Below are 24,187 nucleotides of genomic sequence, written 5' to 3'. Positions count from 1 at the left end.
CGTGGGTGCCCGAGGGGCCGGGAGGCGAGCCAGGACCCACAGGCGGGTGTGGGCATCCTGTCTGCAGCCAGCGTCCCCGAGGCCACGCTCAGGCCATGAACACTCGGTGAAGCTGCGCCCGGACAGCACGGCCGACTCCTTCTCATGCTCTGAGGACCTGTGCACGCTGCAGGACTCGGTGCCTCTGCCCTCCTTGCGGGCTTCCCTGAGGGAGGGCCTGCTGGACTGAACGCCGACCGCCTCCGCGGGGTAGACTGGGCGCCGCTCCTGAGCACCCTCTGCCCCTGATCTGTATCCAGAGCTTCTTCCAGCCATGGCTTGTCGAGACAGTGTTTGGAATGAACAGACCCAGGGACGCTCCTTGCTCCAGCCCCCAACCACCCTCCAACCTTTCTTCCTGTCGCAACCTTTGGAATCAGCCACTCAGCTATCCTCAGCCTCCAGGACAGGCCAACACCGTTTTTTGAGCTTAGCTCCTTATCACTGATCAACCACGAGTTGCCAGGTTCGTCAGAATTATTCCATTGAAGTGGAGGCCGCCATCCACCGCCTGTTCAACATGCATCTGGGGACACTTACCTCTCTCTGAGCTTCTATTTCGACAGCAACAATGGGACTCTGGACAGTGTGGGCCACATTTTTCGCCAACTGTCTGAGGAGAAGTGTGAGGGCGCCCAGCGTCTCTTGAAAATGCAAAACCAGTGCTGTGGCCGCACCCTCTTCCAGGATGCGCGGAAGCCTTCTCAAGATAAGTGGGGTAAAACCCAGGACGCTGTGGAAGCCGCCATTCTAAAGGAGAAGAGCCTGCACCAGGCACTATCAGATCTGTGCGCCCTGGGTTCCGCCCGCGCGGACTCCCACCTCTGTGACTTCCTGGAAAGCCGCTTCCTGGAGGAGCAGGTGAAACTCATCAAGAAGATGGGCGACCACCTGACCAACCTCTGCAGGCTGGCTGGTCCGCAGGCTGTGCTGGGCAAGTCTCTCTTTGAAAGGCTCACCCTCGAGCACAAACAGGAGTCTCTGAAGTCCAGCGGCCTCTGAGGAGCCCCTTTGGCATCAGAACTTCTGCCTGAAGCCCTGCTCTGCAGCTACTAGGCAGCTTTGTAACCGCCCTGGAGCCCTCTCCCAAGCCTTGGACCAAATGGAAACAATAACGCTTTTTGCAGAAGGAAAAGAAAAAGCCTATTTGAAACACAAACAGAATAAAGAGGAAAAAAAAGAAATATATATATATATGTGTGTATATATATATTCATGTCTTTTTTTTCCTTTTTTTAAAAATTTATTTTACTGAAGTATAGTTGATATACAATGTTGTGTTAGTTTATGCTGTACAACAAAGTGATTCACTTATACATATATATAATTTTTCATATTCTTTTCCGTTATGGTTAATTACCAGACATTGAATATAGTTCCCTGTACTATACAGTAGGACCTTGTTGTTTATCCATCATATATATAATAGGTTACCTCTGCTAATCCCAAACTCCTAATCCATCACTCCCCCACCTCCCCTTTCCCCTCGGGAACCACAAGTTTGTGTGCTATGTCTGTGAGTCTGTTTCTGTTTCATGGATAAGTTCATTTGTATCATATTTTAGATTCCACATATAAGTGATATCATATGGTATTTCTCCTTCTCACTTACTTCATTTAGTATAATAGTCTCTAGGTCCAGCCATGTTGCTGCAAATGGCATTATTTCATTCTTTTTTATAGCTGAGTAGTATTCCATTTTATATATATCACATCTTCTTTATCCATTCATCTGTCAGTGGACATTTAGGTTGTTTTCATGTCTTGGCTATTATAAATAGAGCTGCTGTGAACATAGGGGTGCATGTATGTTTTCAAATTATAGTTTTGTCCAGATATATGCCCAGGAGTAAGATTGCTGGATCATATGGTAGCTCTATTTTTAGCTTTTTGAGGAACTGCCATAGTGTTTTCCATAGTGGTTGCACCAATTTACATCCCTACCAACAGTGTAGAAGTAAGTCAGAAAGAGAGAGACAAATACCGTATGTTAACACATATATATGGAATTTAAGAAAAAAAATGTCATGAAGAACCTAGGGGTAAAACAGGAATAAAGACACAGACTTACTAGAGAACAGACTTGAGGATATGGGGAGGGGGAAGGGTAAACTGTGACAAAGCGTGAGAGAGGCATGGACATATATTCATGTTCTTTTAACATATGAATTGCCCCACTTTATCTGTGTGAAATAAGTTTGTTCCCGTTATTGGGCTGCTTCTCAAGCTTTGCTGCTCATTTGAATTACCTGAAGAGCTTTTAAGAAAAACATTGGTGTCTGGGTCCCAGCCCCAGAGATTTTGATTCAGTAGGTCTAGGGAGGAGCCTGGGCACAGGGAGGTCTCAGAGTTCCCCAGGTGATTCTAATGTGCAGCAACTTTGGGAACCACCTCTTGGCTTCAATCCAGCTAGTAATCAGATATTAAATCTAAGACACATGGGCTAGTGCGTGAGCTCTAGGAAGATTCGTGACAGGGAAAATGATCGATAGTTGTGTTACTTCTCTGAAATGTATTGAAATTTCCAATTAGCATGAACAGGGGAGGGTGAATGGGTGAATGCAATAAGGTGTATCATTTACGTATTGCCCTATGTGTATGGCTAGAAGCTTTTGCAACTGAGGTCTGCCCTACTTTTCATGTTAATGGTAATGCTTGTCCTCCTAATGCAGCTGTAAACTTTATAAGCCCATAGGTAGACAGCATCACAAAATATTTACCCCTCCCCACTGGCCCACTCTCAAGCTTCTCTCCCCTTTCCCAATACACAAATGTACATCAATGCTCTTGAGACCAATATCAACATATTGACCTTCAATTCTTCTACTTTGCAGCTTCCCTCTTATCATGAGATGTCAGCATTTGGTGCAAGGACAAATGCTTGCCTCTTGGTGAGTAATGTAGGCAATGCCTCCAAGAGACAAATAGCCCTTAGGGAGGGGGAAAAAGTCTTTCAAAAAGGTTGATGCCCATAGGAGGCATTTTCAGTCATCTCAGCTTAGAGGTCAAATATCCAAAATTAAAAAGGTTAAAAAAAAGAAAAAGAAGAAAGCAAGGAAGAAAAGAAGGAAATAATTTTCTTATCTCATAGTAATAAGTCCGTTTTCCTTAAAAAAAAAAAGACTTAAGCCTTAAATTCTCTTTCCTAATCAAAATGTGCTTTTCCGTCTTTAGACTATTCCTCTTATATCCTGTATTATTCATGACGTTTAATTCTTGAAATAGCACATGGCTGAAAACAGAAGCTAACCTCTTGTCCACTATGAATTAAATCTTCTTTTCCTAGGACCTGTCTACAATGTACAATTTGGGGTTTGCCAACATAATTATTTTCTCTGAAATAAGTTACAGCATTTTGCCTTTTCAATATATAGTTATACAATATATTGTTAACACAACATAGTTAATATAGTCAATATAGTAAATACAACTATAACACACGTGATATGATGCCACTTTGGTGATTTTCTTCATCCATGTAATTCTGAAATTTGACAGTATAGTTTTCATATTCTAATGAGCTGAGTATTACCTTTGCAAGGATAGAAAAATAAAATAAATTCATAATATTCTTGTGTGGTTTGCCTCTGGGGTGGATTACCATAATGGGGGGATATTTGAGCCTTTCCTCAAGTCATTAAAAAGCCTCCAGCGAGCAACCCCTTGTCCTCTCCAGGGAGTGGGGGGAAAGGATCTTTAATCATAATAATCCTGGGGGGAGAAATCTCAGAAATAAGACATCTGCTTCTGTGCCTTGTTGTTTTGCAGAATAGCAATGATTGCTTTAGCAGCTTCTGTTGCCATGTGTGTACAATAAGTAAATGAACATAAAATTGAATGAATGCATAAAAGAAGGATAAACCCACCCAGCTTAACAAATCCACTCTCTCACCTGCTGTGCCCTGAAACATGAAAGAAAGAATCACGGGATCATAAGGATTAATAAAATAACAGTCTCTGTTAACAATAAAAAAAAAAGAAAAGAAAAGAAAAAGAAAAACAACAGTATCAGGACCTCCCTGGTGGTTCAGGGGTTAACACTCCACGCTCCCAATGCAAGGGGACTGGGTTCAATCTCTGGTCAGGGACCTAGATCCCACATGCCGCAACTAAGAGTCCGCACGCAGCAACAAAGATACCGTGTGCTGCAACTAAGACCAGGCACAGCCAAGAAAAACAACAGTATTTGTTACCAATAATAAAATACAGGATTTCAAGAGAAAGTTAGATTCCTAATAATCTGACAAGATTAGTAGTGATAGTAATAAATCAATTTGGGGCATCTTATAATTAATAGATGAACATTTGGGAGACCCACATTTTTCGGGTCTCCGTGTACCAATATTTTGCAAGTGATCAATAAATTATGTCACAAAATCATGCACTGGGTAAAAGACCAATTCTAAGTACAAGATAAATCAATGAATTTTAATAAAATAGAGTACAAAATGTTCTTTAGTATGGTTTCATATTTCACAAAACAACTGATCCTATCTATGAAACAGAAAGAGAATCATGGACATAGAGAACAGACTGATAGTTGCCAAGGGGGAGGGGGTTGGGGGAGGGATGGAGTGGGAGGTTGGGGTTAGCAGATGTAAGTGTTTATATATAAAATGGATGAACAACCAGGTCCTACTATATAGCACAGGGAACTATATTCAATATCCTATAATAAACCATAATGGAAAAGAATAGAAAAAAAGAATGTATATATATATATATATATATATATATATATATATATATATATATATACATACACAAAATATATATGTATAACTGAATCACTTTGCTGTATAGCAGTAATTAACACAACATTGTAAATCAACTATACCTCAATAAACAATAATATAATGTTGGCCTCAAGAAAAAGTACTTGTGTGACTGAGCTGTGAGCTGAATTATTGTTCTTTTCATGGAACAAATAGTAACTATAGTTATTCTGACTTCAGAGAACAAGAATGCTCATCTTTTCATTTGAAAATGCTGCTTTTAACAATTATTCATAAGAACACACCTTCAAGCCAAGGTGGGTGGGGTGGGGATTGTGACAATATTTCATTTCATATAGTCAAATTTTAGGAAGATTTTCAAGTGCATCCCCCCAAAAATAACTACCTAAGGTCAATCACAATTACTAAAAAAGATTGAAATTTGTGCCAAATATCTGTGATGTAACAAAAGACAGAGGAAGATGGTCCAAAATTACTTCAAAACGCCAGATACTTTGAGGTATGAACTATCGGTGATATATGACTTAGGTTAACTAAGGACTTTACTAAAATTTTAACAGCTATGAGCTATATATGTTTCAAGGGACTGGAACAGGTGATGTATACGTCTTCTTTTCTAAGGGACTGAGAAAGTTAAAAGGTGAGAAGTTGATGAGAGGTTGGCTATGACAACACTTTTGAAATTAGAGATCAGTTTGTTTTAACTGCAATATCTTTCCTGATATTGGAACAAATCCCCCAGCAAGCAATTTGCAAAGCTCTAGAAAGTACAGGAGGCAGGGTAATAACCAACATGACTTGGTGGACAACAAATCATGTCAGTCCAATTGAATTCCCTTTTACCCAGTGACAGCCTTATAAATGTGGGGGAACAAATGAAGTCATATATCTTGGCTTCACAAGGCTTTGGACTGTAACACTCAGAAGATACACAGGGTAGTAAACTATGGTTTGGAGCATAATCTTGGAGGAGTAATTAGTTATTGCTCATTTTTCAGAGATTACTCTTTGCAGTGATGTATATCAAGGAAATTACCCAGGTATATCCCTAGGAAATATTTTTATTAGTGACTTAAATATTAAAATACATGGCATTTTCATAAAATTCACATTAAAAAGCAGCATATATAAAGAAAAATTCAAGTTATTACATTTAGAATACTTGTAAGAAGTCATTTCCATTTGGTGCCCCTTAGAGCCTATTTCTGAATCATTCGCATGGGATATAATATTCATAGAATGTGCAGGTTTTCCCATTTTCCATTCTATCTATCTCCATTGCAGTTATACTACCTAGTGAAATTCAAGATAAAGTACTGTTCTTGGATCAGTGTGAAGCTGTGGAATTGCCTTCCGGGAAAGATCATTTTCCTTTTGTTTTTACATTTCCCTTTTGTGTTATGTCTTCAAGTGCCATGCTTTTATTATGAATCGACCGTAGCTACTGTTAAGAAGGGCACCGCTCAAAATCAAGGTGGATTACATTTCAGAAATGTAAGCAGATGATCTTAAAACTGGAAGCCTATTTAATACAGAATAATAAGAAAATAAAATAACAACTGACATAACCTAGATAGAGGAGAGAAAGTGTAACATTTGGTACTGGCAATTAATTTAAATGTAAAGTTGAACATAATTTGAAAATATTTCATTTAGGACACTTGTGGCTACATTCATAAAACAGTCTACCATTGTTATATGATATCAGCTTTGGACAGCAAGATTATGGTAACATAACATAAATTAAGTGGCTTTGTGAATAGATTATCTGTTTCTATAATAACTCACTAATAAAATCATCTGATTCCAGTCTTTTTGGAAGTAATATTTTAGTAACTTCAAATTTCACAATTATTAGTCTGTTTTCCTTTCCTCTTTTTTTTTTTTTTTTTTGTGGTATGCGGGCCTCTCACTGTTGTGGCCTCTCCCGTTGCGGAGCACAGGCTCCGGATACACAGGCTCAGCGGCCATGGCTCACAGGTCCAGCCGCTCTGCTGCATGTGGGATCTTCCCAGACCGGGGCACGAACCCGTGTCCCCTGCATCGGCAGGCGGACTCTGAACCACTGCGCCACCAGGGAAGCCCTCCTTTCCTCTTGAATTGATTTTGGCAATATAAATAATCCAAGAACATTTCTCAATTCACCAAGAATTTCACAGTATTTTTGTTAAATTACACATAATAAAATATGGGTTCTGTTGCCATGACTTATATAAGTAACTACACTTCTTTTTGCCTCATAATCTTCATTATTCAAATAAGCATTAAAATGGTGCTTACTTTATAGTGTTTTTTTAAAAGGCTAAAAGAGTTAAAACACACGAAACTCTTAGAACAGCAAACACAGTATGCACTTAAACTTTGTTATTATTCTTATTATTGCTATTATTATCCTTTCCTAAGATACAAATGCCTCTGCATTTATCATATCACCTTTCCTATTATTTTTCTCATTTTTTGTTGATCCATTGATTTACATTATGGTTGGTTGATTGACTGATTGATCGATTGATTTTCCCTTGAGTAGCCACAACTATGCCCAACCTTTTATTTCATCCTTTTTGGGTCATTTTTTAAAGCTGTGTCTATCTATTAGAATGCTTTCTCGGGGCTTCCCTGGTGGCGCAGTGGTTGAGAATCTGCCTGCCAATGCAGGGGACACCGGTTTGAGCCCTGGTCTGGGAAGATCCCACATGCCGTGGAGCAACTAGGCCCGTGAGCCACAACTACTGAGCCTGCGCATCTGGAGCTTGTGCTCCGCAACAAGAGAGGCCATGACAGTGAGAGGCCAGCGCACCATGATGAAGAGTGGCCCCCGCTCGCCGCAACTAGAGAAAGCCCTCGCACAGAAACAAAGACCCAACACAGCCAAAACTAAATAAATAATTTTTTTTTAAAAAGTGCTTTCTCTTGCAAGTGTCAGAAAATCTAACCCACACTAGTTTAAACAAATGAGTGGGTTTAGTGGCTCATTTTTGTTCCTGAAATGTTTAGAGATAGGGGAGATTCAGGCAATGTTTGATAAGGGCTCCAGCTCCATTTCTCTGTAATTCCTTCAGCTCTACACTTGTCTCTTGGTTGGCTCCCTACTTAGACTGGCTTCCCTAGTGACTGTGAGATGTTTAGGATCACCAAACAAAGGCTCCAAAGAAAAGTATAGCAGATTGTTTCCTACAACAATCAAATAAAAGTACTCAAAGTCACTTTTATTAAACCATCCCTCAACTAGTCACCATGATCAATGGGGAAGCCATGAACTAACTGGCTCAGGCTTAAACCAATCACTGGCAAGGGAGAAAGGCCCTCCTATGAAGCCAGGAGTGGGATCAAGCCACCAAATTCGTAGAATTACTATACAGGCAGGGAGAAAGTAGTTAGCATCGATTGCCAAGCATGTGAGTGAACCATCTTCAATGTTCAAGCCCAGTCAAGCCCCTAGATGGAGTCAGCCCCAGACAACACACAGGGTGCAGAGTCTAGTCAACAATAGATCACAAGAAATAATAAAATTGTGGGTTTTTTTTTAGTTACTAAGATTTGGGAGTGGTTTGTTATACAGCAATACATAACCAAACCAGTTGTCAGTACATTTTCATGTGCACTTGAATGAGGAGACTTCTATTTGTATTCAGGGTTTGCTAATGAAGAGTGTGTACATTGTCTCTGGCCCTAATCATTGATAATTTGAGGTATGGTTGAATCATACTTCACAAATCTACAGCAGGATGACAGATTGATATGCTCAGCTTTCAACCTAAGTCCCACTATCTCTTGGAGCATTCACCGAGAGTGGTGATGTAGCTCTAAACTGGGATCATTTCCTATACCCACCTACTGGTTATCCAGTACTTAGAATAAACATGGCATATACAAAGACACAATTCTAAACCTCAGCTCCCACCTACACCACATTACTTGAAGAGACTTCATCTCCAGTAAGTCTACAAATCACTGCTGCTCTCACACATCCCAATTTCCTGTAGTCTTTTTTGAAACTTCGGTGTCTCTGACAAGATGTAGATTTTTTTTAAAGCATCAAATGGGGCATCACAGTTTTTAGTTCTGTATCTCAGAAAAATAACATTCATGCAGGAGAAAGAAGTTTTCATTTAATATAAACTTTGGGTTTTTCTACCAGTATCAGAAAAAGCATAGTGCCACTTTCCTTTGAAATGGCAGATTTGCTCTGTCCTGGCAGTAAAGTACAGATAACATGGATAAATTCCACTAGTCATGCCATTAATGACAAGTGTTCCCAAAATCTTGTCATAGGTTTACTGTAAATTTTGGTTTTCCTTTGTATAATGTTTAGTATTATCTGTGACTTCTTAAGTTATTTCATTGAAGTTGTGAATAACTATTACACAATTAATCAGATAAAATTTCATCACAGCCTTTACAGATCCATGGCATTTTTAAATTTCCAATTGTCTCTATTCCCTTTTTGTATTTGGCAAAATTAAAAGATAATACATTAATAGAAAAAAAAGTATATGGAAGGAAGGAAGGAAGGAAGGGCAGACAAGAGGAGGAAGAGGGAAGAGAAGGGAAGGAGGAAGAAAAGATAACAGGTAAAAAGGAAGAGAGTTTTGAAAAAAACAAAAGATTCCTATTATCATGAGTACCAAAATTTCATATTTCCTTGTCTTCACTATAGTCACCCCTATATAAGTTACTACTTTACTCTTTCATCAGGCTTGGTTCTGTAAACAAATCTGTAATAGATCTGTTTTCAATAATTTATGGTATTTTTATCTTCCACTCTTCTTTTCAGTTTTCCTGAATCTCTGGAATTATCCTCCTCACTCAACCATATTCAACTCCACAATATATTGTACTGGCCCCATCTTAAGTTTCTGACATTCACTCCACCTCACTTGACTGCCTCCTAGGAAAACCTTGACCTCTCAGAAGTGGGAACTAGTGAGCCTGTCGTTCTGTTTTGTTCATGCTAGCACGTTAACTAGCTAATCCTGAACATGCAGATAATGAAATTACATTTATAAGAATGTACTTTAAAATGATAAGCATATGTACTTTAACATAAACCAATTAATGGTTTAATACAAACCATTTCCTTTTGATGAAATGTAAGGAAAAGTTATCTTCTTTGAATTTTATCACATACTTTTTATTAATAATTTCTAAATTATAAGATACTTATAAGACATTTAAGACATTTTTAATAAGTTCTAAATTATAAGATACTCATGAGAGTTTTAAGCAACTTGGAGGGACTGAGGAAGAAGATATTTGAGATTAAAATAGGCGTTTCAATATTCTTCCTATAATTGGATACTCCATTATACTTGAGGCCAGTTCTAACTGCAGGTGTCAATGACAGAAAAATGAAACAAACTGTGATAGTCTTCATATTTCTTTACTCTTCTTCTTATTTTTACTCTTTTCTATTTCACATGTGTGGATACATATATATATATGTATATCAGTACTGAATACATGTGTATATATTTATGAGTATATGGACACATATATAAAATTTTGAAAAGGTTTAAAGAAAATATATTTTGCCAGTAATACACATCACACTTTCTTTCTCATTGAGAAGAAATAAAAATATCTACGGTCCCATCTAATGAGTCAAATACTCCAAAAACAGAACAAATAAGGATAAAATAGTCGGTATCAAAAGAAGTCTACTATTAGAACAAAATCTGAAAGGGGAATAATAAGCAGGGTCTAGAGAAACGAATCCATATATATATATACATACATATATACATAATCTTGAAAAGTAATAAAGTCAGCTTTATTATTTCAGAAATCAAGATAGTTGTCCCCTCCATTCTGGCACTTGCCTGAGACAGAAATACGGCGAGGGCAACAGAATGTTAAGTGATACTTTATCTTTGGTGACTGTTGGCCCTTCAGAGACAGTCATTTTTCAATTTGCCAAAGGCAGGAAGAAGCCTTGAGTCAGATAATGAAAAAAATTTTTTTGCAAAGAAAGCCAACAGAACGTCTCATTTCTAAATTGTTCTACTAAATAATAGTCAAAATAAAAAACACCTGGGAAGAGAAATACCAAAACTTTATAGCTTAAATATCTTAGTGTGGGTTTCCAAAAGCAGATCCTTAGATAGGATTTAAGTTGCAAATGGTTTCCTTGGGAAATGATCCCAATGAACAAGGTATAGGAACGGGCAAGTGAGAAAAGACAAAGGAGAAAGTTAATAAAGAATGTTAGTTGCTAATGTGACAACTGGGGCTCAGTTCCTGTGGGGACCTCTCTGAGGGCTATGTAGAATGCACCTCAGAATTTGCCTACTGAGATGCTGAGGCTTTTATTCACGAATTCCCATTCCTCTTTGACTACAGTAACTCCTTATCATGACAACTCCCACCTCCTGGGGAGAAGAATGCAGGAAGCAGCAGTATTTAGCATGTTTGTTTCCCTGTGAACTCTCAGGTGGGCTGAAGGGCTTTGAGCAGGGCACTGACAATTTCTGCTACAAATAGGTTTAATTCATTATGGCTTAAAATAGACCTGTTCTAGAAGATATGCATTCTCTATAATATAACAGAGTTTTTCCATTTTGACAATGACTATTTGAATACTTGTGTATTACCAGTGTTTCACACAGGTCTCAGCACATACTAAACATTTTTAGATAGTTGCTGGATGAATAATGCATCTTTTGATGGAGAGCACAACTTGAATGAAGAATGCCACAATAAATAGGAAAAAAATGGATTTATATTTTTTAAATAGAAGCCAAAGAAACATATCCAGAATGTTGGCTGAAGAGGGGCCTTTGCAGCAATCCTCTCAAGAGTTCAAAAAAAAAGGTGCCATGCACTAAATAGCTCAAAGGAAGCACACAAAATGTTCAATTCCATAAGAACCAACACACAAACAAACATGGTGCAATTAGATAATCCAGCAGAAATAAATATTGCAAAATACTAAAAGAGGAAAAAAAGAGTATAGAGTTAGAATTTGTTTTTATACTTCAACTTTGGGTGAGCCGAGTAGGACTAAGCTCAAATATAACATAAAACATGCTGTCCTACAAACAAATAACATCCTCTTCAGAGTCATACATTTTAAAATAATATATGCCCATGATGCCAAGGCACTTTAAGCTGTATGAATCAAAGGAATCTCTCCCTCCCTTCCTCCCTACCCTCCCTCTCTCTGTCTCCCTCTCTCTCTCCCTCTTTATCTCCCTCTCTCTCTCCCTCTCCTCTCTCAATCTCTCTCATCAATTAAAGAAATCTGGTTTCATAATCAAAAAGCACTTATTTCTCTTGGTTTTGAAAGAGGTTTCATTATATTCCCTTCAAATGACTAAGACTCCCAGTTTTAAAATATCGTACCTGTTAAATGTACACATTAAATGTAAGGTCTAAAACAGCCCTAATAGACTTCATTATTATTTTGGGAATGTTGTATACAACATATGGAAATATAAGTTCTAATCTAAACCATTAAAAACCTGAACAGTACAAGAAATGAATGGAGCTCTGTTTTTCTAACCTCATGTGCATTACGATGCCAACAAACTGGGACCAGTTCCTCCCCTCCAAATAAGAAAATGGCCCAGAAATCTCTTGTTCCCATGAAAATTTATGAAAGAGCAGAATACAACTGCATTCTTATTTTGTATCAGTATCTATAACAATTGTGAGGAGAAAAAATTCTTTTAAAGAATTCCAGGACTTCCTTGGTGGTCCAGTGGCTGAGACTCTGTGCTCCCATTGCAGGAGGCCCAGGTTCGATCCCTGGTCAGGGAATTAGATCCCACATGCCGTAACTAAAGATCCCGCATGCCGCAACTAAGACCTGGCACAGCCAAATAAATAAATGCATGTATTAAAAAAAAAAAAAAAAAAAAAAGAGGGGGGAATGTTTTGTCCAGCAACATTGAAGGGACTTCCCTGGTGGCACAGTGGTTAAGAATCCGCCTGTCAATGCAGGGGGCATGGGTTTGATCCCTGGTCTGGGAAGGTCCCACATGCCGCAGAACAACCAAGCTCGTGTGCCACAACTACTGCACCTGCGTGCCACAGTTACTGAAGCCCACATGCCTAGAGCCCATGCTCCACAACAAAGAGAAGCCACCGCAATGAGAAGCCCACACACTGCAACGAAGAGTAGCCCCCACTCGCCACAACTAGAGAAAGCCTGTGTGCAGCAACGAAGACCCAACACAGCCAAAAATAAATAAATAAATTTAATAAATTAGGAGGAAGTCATTTGATGCCTAAAAAACAAGGTAAATTAAAAAAAAACCAAAAAAAAGAATTCCAATTTCTGTCTGTGGCGTGTGGTCTGCCATCAAAACTTGATCTAAGATAGGACTAACTGCAAGTGGTTTATTTAGGAAGAGATCTCAGTTAGCAAAGAATAGGAATGGGGAAGTGAGAAAGAGAAAGGAGAAAAGTTAACAAAGCATCAGCTAAACAAAAGAAATATTTTAGAAGTGACAATCCTAGTTTCCCTTTCCATGTTTCTTACTTCTCATGATTCATTATCCTCACTTCTTTGCATAATCCATGTCTGTTTCTTTTCTTTTTTGCTTTTTTTTTTTTAAACTAAGCTGAAATGTTGCTTTGTTCTGCTGAGAACAAAGCAGAAAGCATTCTTTTTTTCTTCAATTTTGAAACATTTTCTTTAAGCTAACTGGAGTTTATTCATTTTGCTGATTATAGATGATAGATGATAGATAATCTTACTCAGCATAAAAAAAAATTGGCCATATTTGAAAATGCAAACTGACACAGCACAAAAACACATGCACAAGGTTACTCTACTGCAACACGGTTTGACAGTGTGAAATACTGGAAACATACATAGGAGAGTGAATAAGTGGGATGCTATTGTTTGAATCCTAAACACTCCCTTGACTTGACTTTGCTTTTTGCCCCACCTACCACCATTTTTCTGCTCCCTTAAAAGCAAAATTCTTGGAAATATTTGTCTATATTTGCCATCTCAAATTCTTATTTTTCCATCTTCTTTTAAAACAACTCCAATAACTTTCTACCCAACCGGCCACTGAAATTCAATTCAAAGATGCTGATGATTCCCCATATGGCTAATTCAATTATCTGTTCCCAGTTCCCTTGTTACTTGACCTGTGAGCATCATTTGACAGTTAATCACACCCTCCTCCTGCAAATACTTTATTCATTTGGATTCCGGGTCTTTACACTCCCCGTGTTCCTCTACATCTCTAGATGCTCTTCTCCATATCTACTGTGCCTTCATTCTCTTCTCTCTCTTCTTTACATTACAGTCTCCGGGCTCAGTTCTTGGAGCTCTTCCCTATTTCCTTTCATTGCCTTATGATTTCATTTAGCTTCGTAGCTTCAAATCCTGCCTAAACCCCAACAACTTTTAAGCTAGATATCTTCTGTTTACCCTTCCAGATTCACTCTATACTTTTCTTGCTTTTTCTGTGCCCTAGAAAGCTGATATTTCCTTTTAACCCCCATCAGGGAATCCTCCTCATAAAACCCTTTCTCCAGGTTCTAGTAACCACTCCCCCCTGGTACCTTTAAAGGCTCACTGCTGCTACTAGCTTCAGGATACTGCACCATACATTGTTGCTTTCTCTAAAAGGTAATTATTTTCTTTATTACATGTTCCTTAATTATCCAGCCTGAGTGTGGCATCTGTCTAAAGCATAATAATAAACCCCATATTACCTTGAAATGCAAGAGGTAAAGAATAGGAAATAAATCTAGCATCCTCATTACTACTGGCCACATGTGTACCAAACACAGTGGTTAGAGGCATATGATACAAGGTAAATAGATTCCCGAAATAGAAATCCCAGAATCAAACCTTCAGAATCGCCCCTATTTATGGAAATGTAACATAAGCATGAATAGATGCTCTGGTAGGACCTAGAGAATATATTTAAATTTCCAAATATATCAGACTGGTTAAATACTAGAAGAAAAGACACTGATATACTAGAGATGCAGTCCATATTTGTAGAAGTGAATAAACAGTAAGACAAAATAATGATCCAAAAATGAGCCAAATACCCATGATGCCAAAGGATAAGCACCCTAAAGACGCTACTTGAGTAACTTTGTACATCTTACTTGCTATATCTCTGCATGGTTGCCAGAGAATTGCATCTTTATTCCTTTCAAATACAGTTAATTTGAAGATTCCTTAAGTCACAGGGTTCCCTCCTCAATCTGCAACTAGAGGGGAAAAATGCAGAAGGCATAATATTTGATCTCTTGCCTTCATTCAACCAACAACAAACTCTACTTAACATCCATCCACCTACCCCGCTACCCAAGAAGACACACATTCAATAGTACAACATAAAATCAATTATGGAAGAATAGCCTACCACTTAGGACTGATAAGTGACAAAACTCAAATCAAGCTGACTTAAGCAATAAGGGACACATTTTAATTCACATGAATAAAGCTCCAGTAGCAGGTCTGGTTTCAGGCTAGTCATGATCCAGTGGCTCAAACAATATTACCATAAAACCAGTTTCTCTTTCACTCTCTACTCAGCCCTCACTGGTGTCCTTAATCCTTAAGCCACACACTGTCTCTTATCACCCACCAACATAAGCTTCAAATTATTCACTTATGATTGATAACGGCTGCCACTGGTCCAGCCCTCACATACTAACAATTCATCATCCAGGGAAATGGAGTCTCTTTTCCTCCCATACAAGGTCCTGGAATTCACTGCCCCTTAATATCCCTAAATATGTGCCTAATGGAATAGGATTTAACAATAGGGTAAAGCCAACAGAGACCCACCCTTGAATCAACCCACATAAATGAAAACGAAGGTAGTATGAACTCTTCAAAGGGAAACTGGGGCACTACTGGTGAGAAAGAAGGGAATGAGTCCTGGAAAACAACAAATACATTGCTCCTACAAAGCATAAAATATGAGAACATGGAAAGAGGTATATGGGAGGATAAAGTCCTTTTCCATCTATACTTCTAAGTTCTCAGCTGGAGCCCCCATGATGAAAGACTGATTAAAGAGAAAAACAAATGTTTATTAACATGTGCATCTTACATATTCCTAGGAGAAACCAGTGAATGAGCAACTCAAAGAGGTGGTTTAGTACTCCAGAGATAATAGTATCTTCAACAAAGAAGAACACATTTGTACAGAAATGACAGAACAAAGGAAAGTGGTTTTAGGCTTCCGAGGGTGGCAAACTGTGAGAAGGTAAATTTAAGAGAGGAAACAAATGGAGTAAGATTTGTTTGCAAGCTCCTCTGGTGTCTATCTGGGCTGATAAGAGTCTAGAGTCATTCTGCCTTTAGGTAAAAAAGAGGAAGGTAGAGAGAGCTTTTCCTGCATTTGCTACTTCTTAACTACTTTCAGCTCAAAATAATTTTTAGGTCAAAGAGGTATATTTTAGGGTGACATATTCTGGTTTCCTTCAAGTTCTAAGTAACTAGCCAGTTATAACCAGAGTAATCAATTAGCTTATCACCCAGACAAGAGTGAAAGTAGATGCTATTAATAATTAGGCTAGCTGAACAGCTGTAAATCAGGACAGTCTCTTTCTGGCCTCTTCCTGGAGCCTGGTGGTTACCAGGAGCCTTGGTGAGTCTTGGTTTGCAACTTCAGCACTTCAGGCTCTGCCTCCATTGTCACATAACATTCTCCCTCAGGTGACTCTTCTCCTCTTCTTATTATGGCACGAGTAACACTGGATTAAGGGCTCATACTATTCCAGAGTGACCTCCTCTTAACAACGAATTATGCCTGCAATGACCCTATTCCCAGAAAGGTCCTTTTATGAGATACTGGAATCAGGACTTTGTATATCTTTTGGGGGAACAAAACTTAACCCAGAACACATGCTGTATGTCCTTCAGCCAAGACTTTGTACAAGCTGTTCCCTCCACAGGAAACATTCTTGCCTCCCGTTTGCTTAGTTGATTCTTATTCATCATTCAGCGTCAACTCAAATGTCACATCCTTGGGGAAGATTTTCTTGGCACAGACTATCAGTCAGTCAATTTTCCCTATGACACACTCTCTCTATACCACCAATCTTTTCTTCATAAGAATTATCACATTTATACTTCTACTAATTACTTACCATTTAAAAAAAATTTTTATTGGAGTATAGTTGATTTACAATGTTGTGTTAGTTTCAGGTGTATAGTAAAGTGAATCAGTTATACATAGACATATATCCACTCTGTTTTAGGTTCTATTCCCATATAGGTCATTACAGAGTACTGAGTAGAGTTCCCTGTGCTATATAGCAGGTTCTTGTTAGTTATCTATTTTATATATAGTAGTGTGTATATGTCAGTCCCAATCTCCCAATGTATCCCTTCCCCCACCCCCGACCTTATCCCCTGGTAACCATAAGTTTATTTTCTACATCCATGACTCTACTTCTGTTTTGGAACTTATTTACTTAGTATTTATTATTTATTACGTACCCCATGGCCTAGCAGAGTGCCTGGCACAAAATAGGAACTCAGTATATTTATCTATCAATTTAATTAATGAAGGAATGAACAAAAATGAGGACTTGCAATTTCTCTGACAATATAAATTAGCCTAGAAAAATTTACATTTTGACACCTTGTAACTTATTAGTCCTGAACACAGGAATTAGTAAACTCTGGAGTTATTTTAAGTTCCAAATTTCAATCATATTTTTGGAGCTTTTATTTTTACTCTGTTCCTCTTAACTAATTTCTTAGTACCAGTTGCATGATTAACACTCCAGAGTCTAGATCCTGTGCTCTCTTTTATAACATGATTTTATTTTAGTTTTACATATTTCGGACAGGAGATTAAAAAAAAGATAATGGATATTTGTAACACTTTTGTAAAATGTATACCCATTAAGTGTCAAAATCAACTAAAAATCTGAGATTATATGAAGAAAGAACTACCAAAACAATTTGATTTCAATCTATGATTTGCATTTGGTATATTATCACCTTCCTCCCTTGTGCTTAGACTTTATTTTGCCAAGATTCTATTGTCAACACAATTGAGTAATGCAGAGCACATCAGATTGTCTACTGAAAGTACCCAGTAAACATTCATCTTCATAGTCTTGCATTACCTCAGCATGTAACAGGACAATTCTACTTATACTAGAATATACCAGCTTTCAGCTTTAGGTTGTCCTATGTATCATTCAAATATTTTACTAGGGATCTTAAGTTGTAGCTCCAAAAATTATCAGCTGAAATTCTTGCCAAATTCTTTTTGTTTTTGTATTAGTGACAACTGACATGAACAATTACTGTAGCAAGATACTTAATATAGGAGAGGAGGCTCAGAAAACCAGGTGGAAGATAGGTAATATATTCTGAAAACCTAAGCCATAATGAAGTTTTTGGACTTAGCTGACACTAAATACTTCTTCCTAATTTTTTTTCTATATATTCTTTTATTCCTTTCAATTATTTTCTAACAAAACATTCTGCTCTCATTCCTTAACTTTCCTACAATGAGACTAACTATAAATTCATAAATATTACTTGATGATAAAGGACAAGTATATATGTATTCATATGTATAATATATATAATGTACTTTATATAATAAGGGAAAAACTAATTCTTATATTTATACATTTTCATGGGAATCAACCTGAGATATCAAAGAAAATGTGCCATTTCTTTCAAAGCTCTATTTCAGCTCCATATTATTCTTTTTTTAAATAAATTTATTTATTTATTTTTATATTTGGCTGCTTTGGGTCTTCGTTGCTGTGCACAGGCTTTCTCTAGTTGCGTTGAGAGGGGGCTACTCTAAGATGCAGTGCATGGGCTTCTCGTTGCGGTGGCTTCTCTTGTTGAAGAGCATGGGCTCTAGGTGCGCAGCCTTCCGTAGTTGTGGCATGCAGCCTCAGTAGTTGTGGTGCGGGCTTAGTTGCTCCAGGGCATGTGGGATCTTCCCAGACCAGGGATCGAACCCGTGTCCCCTGCATTGGCCGGTGGATTCTTAACCACTATGCCACCAGAGAAGTCCCTCAGCTCCATATTAAATGATAACGGGTACTTCTGTCATGTCAAGGTAACATAGGCTTAAAAATTGCAAGAGGGAGAAGATATGGGGATATATGTATATGTATAGCTGATTCACTTTGTTATAAAGCAGAAACTAACACACCACTGTAAAGCAATTATACTCCAATCAAGATGTTAAAATAAAATAAAAATTTAAAAATCTGCTGATCTTGTCCCCAGATCTTGATGTGTCTGAAGTTTCTTTACAGTGTCAGTTTCAGCATGCTGAAGAGATACCATATCTATCATCATCATGTCTATAACATACTTCAATATTTTATTCTGAAAACTGAACACATCAATACACGTCTATCTTGTTCATTTCTTTCTACCATATTCTGAAAGTTAAACTTTCACCAATCTCTGGACATTTTTCTTTTTCTTCTTATTTTAGAATTATTTTATCTTAACTTGGTAACATATATTATTTTAGAAATTCTAATGCTCAACCATACGTTTTTCATTTTTAATGAATAACTCATCTAGAAGCATTACCCTTAAGTTTAGGCATACAGAATGTGCCAGAAAAAATGATTCAACATTAAACATCTCCAGGCATATTTTAAATTTAGGTTTATATAATATCACATATAACTACAAAAGTAGTTAATTTCCAAATTTTTCCTTTTATACCAATGGTTTTATTTTCTTAGGGAAATAAGCTTCAGTAATTTCTGATAGCCGACCAAGTTAAAGACAAACACCTCTGGCTGTTTCAGAGCTCTATGTACACCCAGCCTACTCCAAGCAGATACGGAAGACTAGCAAAGAAGAAACTAAAAGGTACTGAGTACCTGTGATCAGGTCTTGAGTACCTGATGTACATGTGCCTTGGCTATGTCACTAAATACTGCTTTGTATCACTATGACTTTATGTGATCTTTATCTCTTTTACTGTTCCCCACCCCCAAATGCCTGAAGGGTCAAAGTCAGGTATATTCCTTAAAGAGACTACAGAGCACTTGGCAATTAAAAAGAATTTGTTGTATTAAATAAATACCATTTGTGGCTTTAAGATGGAGAGTTATCAGAAAAAAACAGTAGGGAAATGACAAGAAGAACAATAAAACTGCAGTGGTGGTTGGCAACTGTAATGCTTCTTCCCTCTAGCAATCACTTCTCAGTGCCCTGTTCTCAGTAGGAATGGCAAAGCCCTACTTCCAAACCAGGGGAGTGCTGTGCCAGGGGTGGAGAGAAGTGGCAACATGTGGTGCACCAGTTGTGCTAGGCAAGTCTGCGTTTACACTCCTGGAGCCTTGCCACGAGCTCTTTATTCAGAGTGTGTGCGTGTGTGTGTTTTTATCTGCAGATGCACTCTGGATTATTTTTTCCAATGTCATTATGCTTGGCCTGAAAGTAAAATGGACATTTCAAGTGTTAGCTCAGCCAATAGGAAGTAGAATAGGTCATGAGATTCTATACATTGTGAGAGCTCTATAGTACTTGCACAAAGGGTCAGTAAAGCATCTATTTGCAGTCCTTTGGTAGAGGAGGGTGTTGTCATTTATGATGTTCTAAGTCTACCTTTGTTGTCTAGAGTAAAAATGGAGCAATTTATGTGAATATCAGATTCCATCACCTAGGGGGCTTATTTACTTTATGAGCATCTAGAAATTATTTTTTGAAAGCCAATAGTATACCTGTAGATGTTCCACAGGAAGTCATAAAGCCCTTGATAACTTAAGATATGCATACCTAAATGCAGAAGCTAATACACACATTAAATATAAGGAAGCTAGAACTATTTATCCCCAGCACTAGCATAAGAGGTAGTACATATTAGGTGCTCAAAAAACAATGAGTGAATGAATTAGTGAATGAATGGATGCTTGGGTTTTGCATTATGTGTCTGACTCATATATTCTCAACATGGGAGCTTTTCAGGACATTGCTTTTATGATACTATAGGGTTTGAGAAAACAGCTATCCCAACATGTTCCTCTTATGCAAACTCATGGAGGAAGGAAATTTTGTTCATTTCACTTATATTCCCCAAGTCAACATTTTGCTCTCTAAAATCAGGACAAAAATATTCAAAGCTAAGATCATAATCTTGCCCTAGGTGACAATCAAACCCCTAAATGAATGACATTTAGTAGAAAATATACATATATCATATATATAAATACATATATTTCACATATATATCATATAGGTGGTCTCATGTTTTAAAGATAGTTATAGATACATTTTACATATTTTTAAAATATGTATATATATATATATCTTTAGAAACATGAGAATGCCTTTATGATAAATGTTATGACCAAATAAAACTGCTTTCTTCCTGTCAGTAATGATCCTGGCATCCCTAATGTGTGACTTACATTTAACTGGAAACATTCTGGGTTACTCATATTAACTGCAACAGTCTGAACAGCTTGAACTTCAATAAAATGTGCATTAAGTGACTGAGTTAATCTAACCTCATTAATCCTCAACCCAATAGAACCATCTGAAGCCTTCCAAGCAGCCTGTGCTTCATTTACAACATAAACATGCCCCTGTAGGAAATCAACACCCAGAAGGTGCTGAAGCTCTAGCTCCCAAGTTGTCACTGAGGGGTAAATGGCTGCATAATTGCCAGGACCAGGCTCCAATTGCATTCTATGATTCACTCTTTCATTATTCTTGTTAACAGTGAGATGAGTTCTCTAAAAATAAATTTCTCTCTGAACTTTTTCTTGGAACTGCCTCTGGACTAAATGCGCTAATTCATCAAAGAGTAGGATTCTCGTTCAAGATAGTTTTTAGCCTTGTAACTTAAGAAACATATTTATGGCAAATAAAGGACGGTGTTCAATTAAAAGGAAACTTTGACCCATCTGCCTCCATCTTCCCCATTTAGGATTAATTACAGAACCAGTAATAGCAGTTAATCCTCAAATTTTACTCATAAAGGGCTGAAACTTAAAACTAGGAAAGGTTATCAACACAATTTCAATATTAAGTCAAATGTTTGCAGCTATACCCAAGACATTTTAATTTTATGTAATAGGGTGGGACATTTATGTAACTTGATCAACTTAAAAATGAGTCTTAAATTAATATATGATTTGTACTGCATTGCTCTTTCCACTATTTAATGACATTAAAAACATCTTTTACTTTGGGGAGTTTTTAGTTCATTTTTTATTTACATTATTCTCAAGCCAAGAAAATAAGAAGTACTTTACCTGAATGTGCCTTCATTCCTTGTTAAGAGACAGTGACCTCTAGGAAAAGAGTACTACATCTGAACCCAAGACACTGGATTTGCTCCAGTTTTATGAACCCAAATTTGTAGATAGACTAGTTAATTGTTCCTTTTTCAGCTTGTGGGAACATAGTGCTCACCACCTCAATAAGTTTTTGTAATAATCAAATCACATAATTTATTCAGACAACTTTACTTACTATAATGTCTACAAATACAGCTATTTTTATTTCTTCATAAGCACAAGTTGGTAGTAATAATATATACATCAAAAGGTGGGTGAAACAGAACTCAAAATAGACTATATTCATAGATTATAGGTTATATTCCTCACCAGCTCTCCACAGTATTTCTAAAAAGCTCCTGAGTTTTGAAAATAATTTCATAACTTCATTACCAAAAAATATACTAAAATATAGCAGAGATAATATATGAAAAAAATATTATCTAAATTTTTAAACACCTGTATAGTCCAATACTTCTCAAAGTCGAATCATAAATGTTTCCACTTGGTAAAAACATGTTTTCTTTAGTCAAATAATTTCATTAAATGTCCTCAATACGTTAGTTATAGAAATGGATACTTTATTTTATGACTTTGCCATATACAAGTAACAATAAAAGCAAAAACACTATATCATTATTTTACCACCTTTGTTAAGATGGCAGTCTCCAGAATATTATATTTGGGGTTTTCCTGACTTAAAAAAAATCAATTAATGTATAATTTCAACAAGTTGGTACATTTGTCCTTCCCAATTTTCATCAGTTATAGGGAATTAAATGGACCCAAACTCCACAGGGTTATAAAGCAAGCAAGTGACTCAAACTTTGGAGAAGGGAGCATAGAAAACAAATATTCCTAAAAGAGAAAAACACATTTTTGTAGCTGTAATGAAATATAAATTAAAACACCTTCCTGCTTGGCTAGTTCCAATATTTTTCTTACCAGGTAAGTTCTCTACTGGCAAGCAGTTTAAACAGTTATTTCATTTAGAACTGCCAGTTTCAGAAATATGATAGTCCTCAAGTAAAACACACTTTAAAAAATATGTCATGCCAGCACAGTTCTGTTATAGTCTTGGAAGACAGATTTTAAATTACTATTTAACCAAGTACAATTTTACCCCAAGAACCAATTTATGAAAATAACATAAATCAGATGTGATAAAATCAGTAATAAATATTGTGAATGAAAGATTTTTGAAAAGATAAGCTCTCTTTAGAGAAGACAGAACAATTTACAATTCCAAACCACAGTGCATAACATCCTTTAAATCACATCCAAGATGTTGAAAAATATAAATATATGACATCCCTGGTATTAGAGCCAGAATATATCTCTTGAAAGCTGCCTACCCTTATACACATGTGCATGCTTTTACAGAAGTCTGTCTCCCTTTTTAAAATATATTTTTGCAATATATTTATAAAGTAAAACAAAATTGCAACATTTCTTAGAACTATGTTAAATGTAACATACTTGCTATTTTCAAATTGTGACTTTTGCTATTTATAGAAAATAAATTACTTTTTCTGGATAACAATTTTAAAAATATATTTGTAAGCCATGATAATTTCCTGATGAAATAGAATAGTGAAAATGACCATCCAGGACATTTCAAGTTACCCCATCAGCACCTTTAATATGTTCCCCACATCTGTTTTATTGCTCTAATGATCTTCCCTCCAGACTCAGTGCCATTCTTAAATGAACACATATTCCTCATCATGTTGTGGCATTCCTAACATCTGCCCAAGGCTCACTTCAAAAATTGGTGCCCTGTACTTTCAAAATTTGTTACAGAAAACAAGCTACTTTTCTGTAGCTTATTTATAATGAAACAAAAACAATCTTTTTAATCTCTCAGGCATGATTGCCACCATAAATTTACCAAACACTAATGTAACAGTAAAGTATTAAAAGTCATAGATCCTAGTAAAACTTTACTTCATGTCCATATTATCGCATATTTCTTACCAAGGAAGAATTCAAAATAAGCATCAGAACAAAGTGTGATTGCAAGACAAAATTGAATTATGTATGTTTATTAGCACATGGATTGGTTAGGCAAGGAAAAGAGATCCACTTTATTTCAACTAAAGGGAATTTGTTGTAATGATACAGGAACTGGCCCAGAATCAGCTTTAAGGGCTGGCTAACCTCTCTCTCCATCAATAGCTAAATTAGCTTTC

The 24,187-nt window shown here is 37.0% G+C and overlaps 1 pseudogene; it reads left to right on the top strand.

The window, feature by feature from the left end:
* Nucleotides 1-313: 313 nt before the first annotated feature.
* Nucleotides 314-1,041, top strand: LOC116756348 (annotated as a pseudogene).
* The last annotated feature ends 23,146 nt before the right edge of the window (nucleotides 1,042-24,187 follow it).

Source organism: Phocoena sinus, chromosome 7 (assembly GCF_008692025.1).
Source record: "Phocoena sinus isolate mPhoSin1 chromosome 7, mPhoSin1.pri, whole genome shotgun sequence".
Classification (NCBI taxonomy): Eukaryota; Metazoa; Chordata; class Mammalia; order Artiodactyla; family Phocoenidae; genus Phocoena; species Phocoena sinus.
Note: the sequence above shows the minus strand (reverse complement) of the source record. Positions and strands in the feature narration are given on the sequence as shown.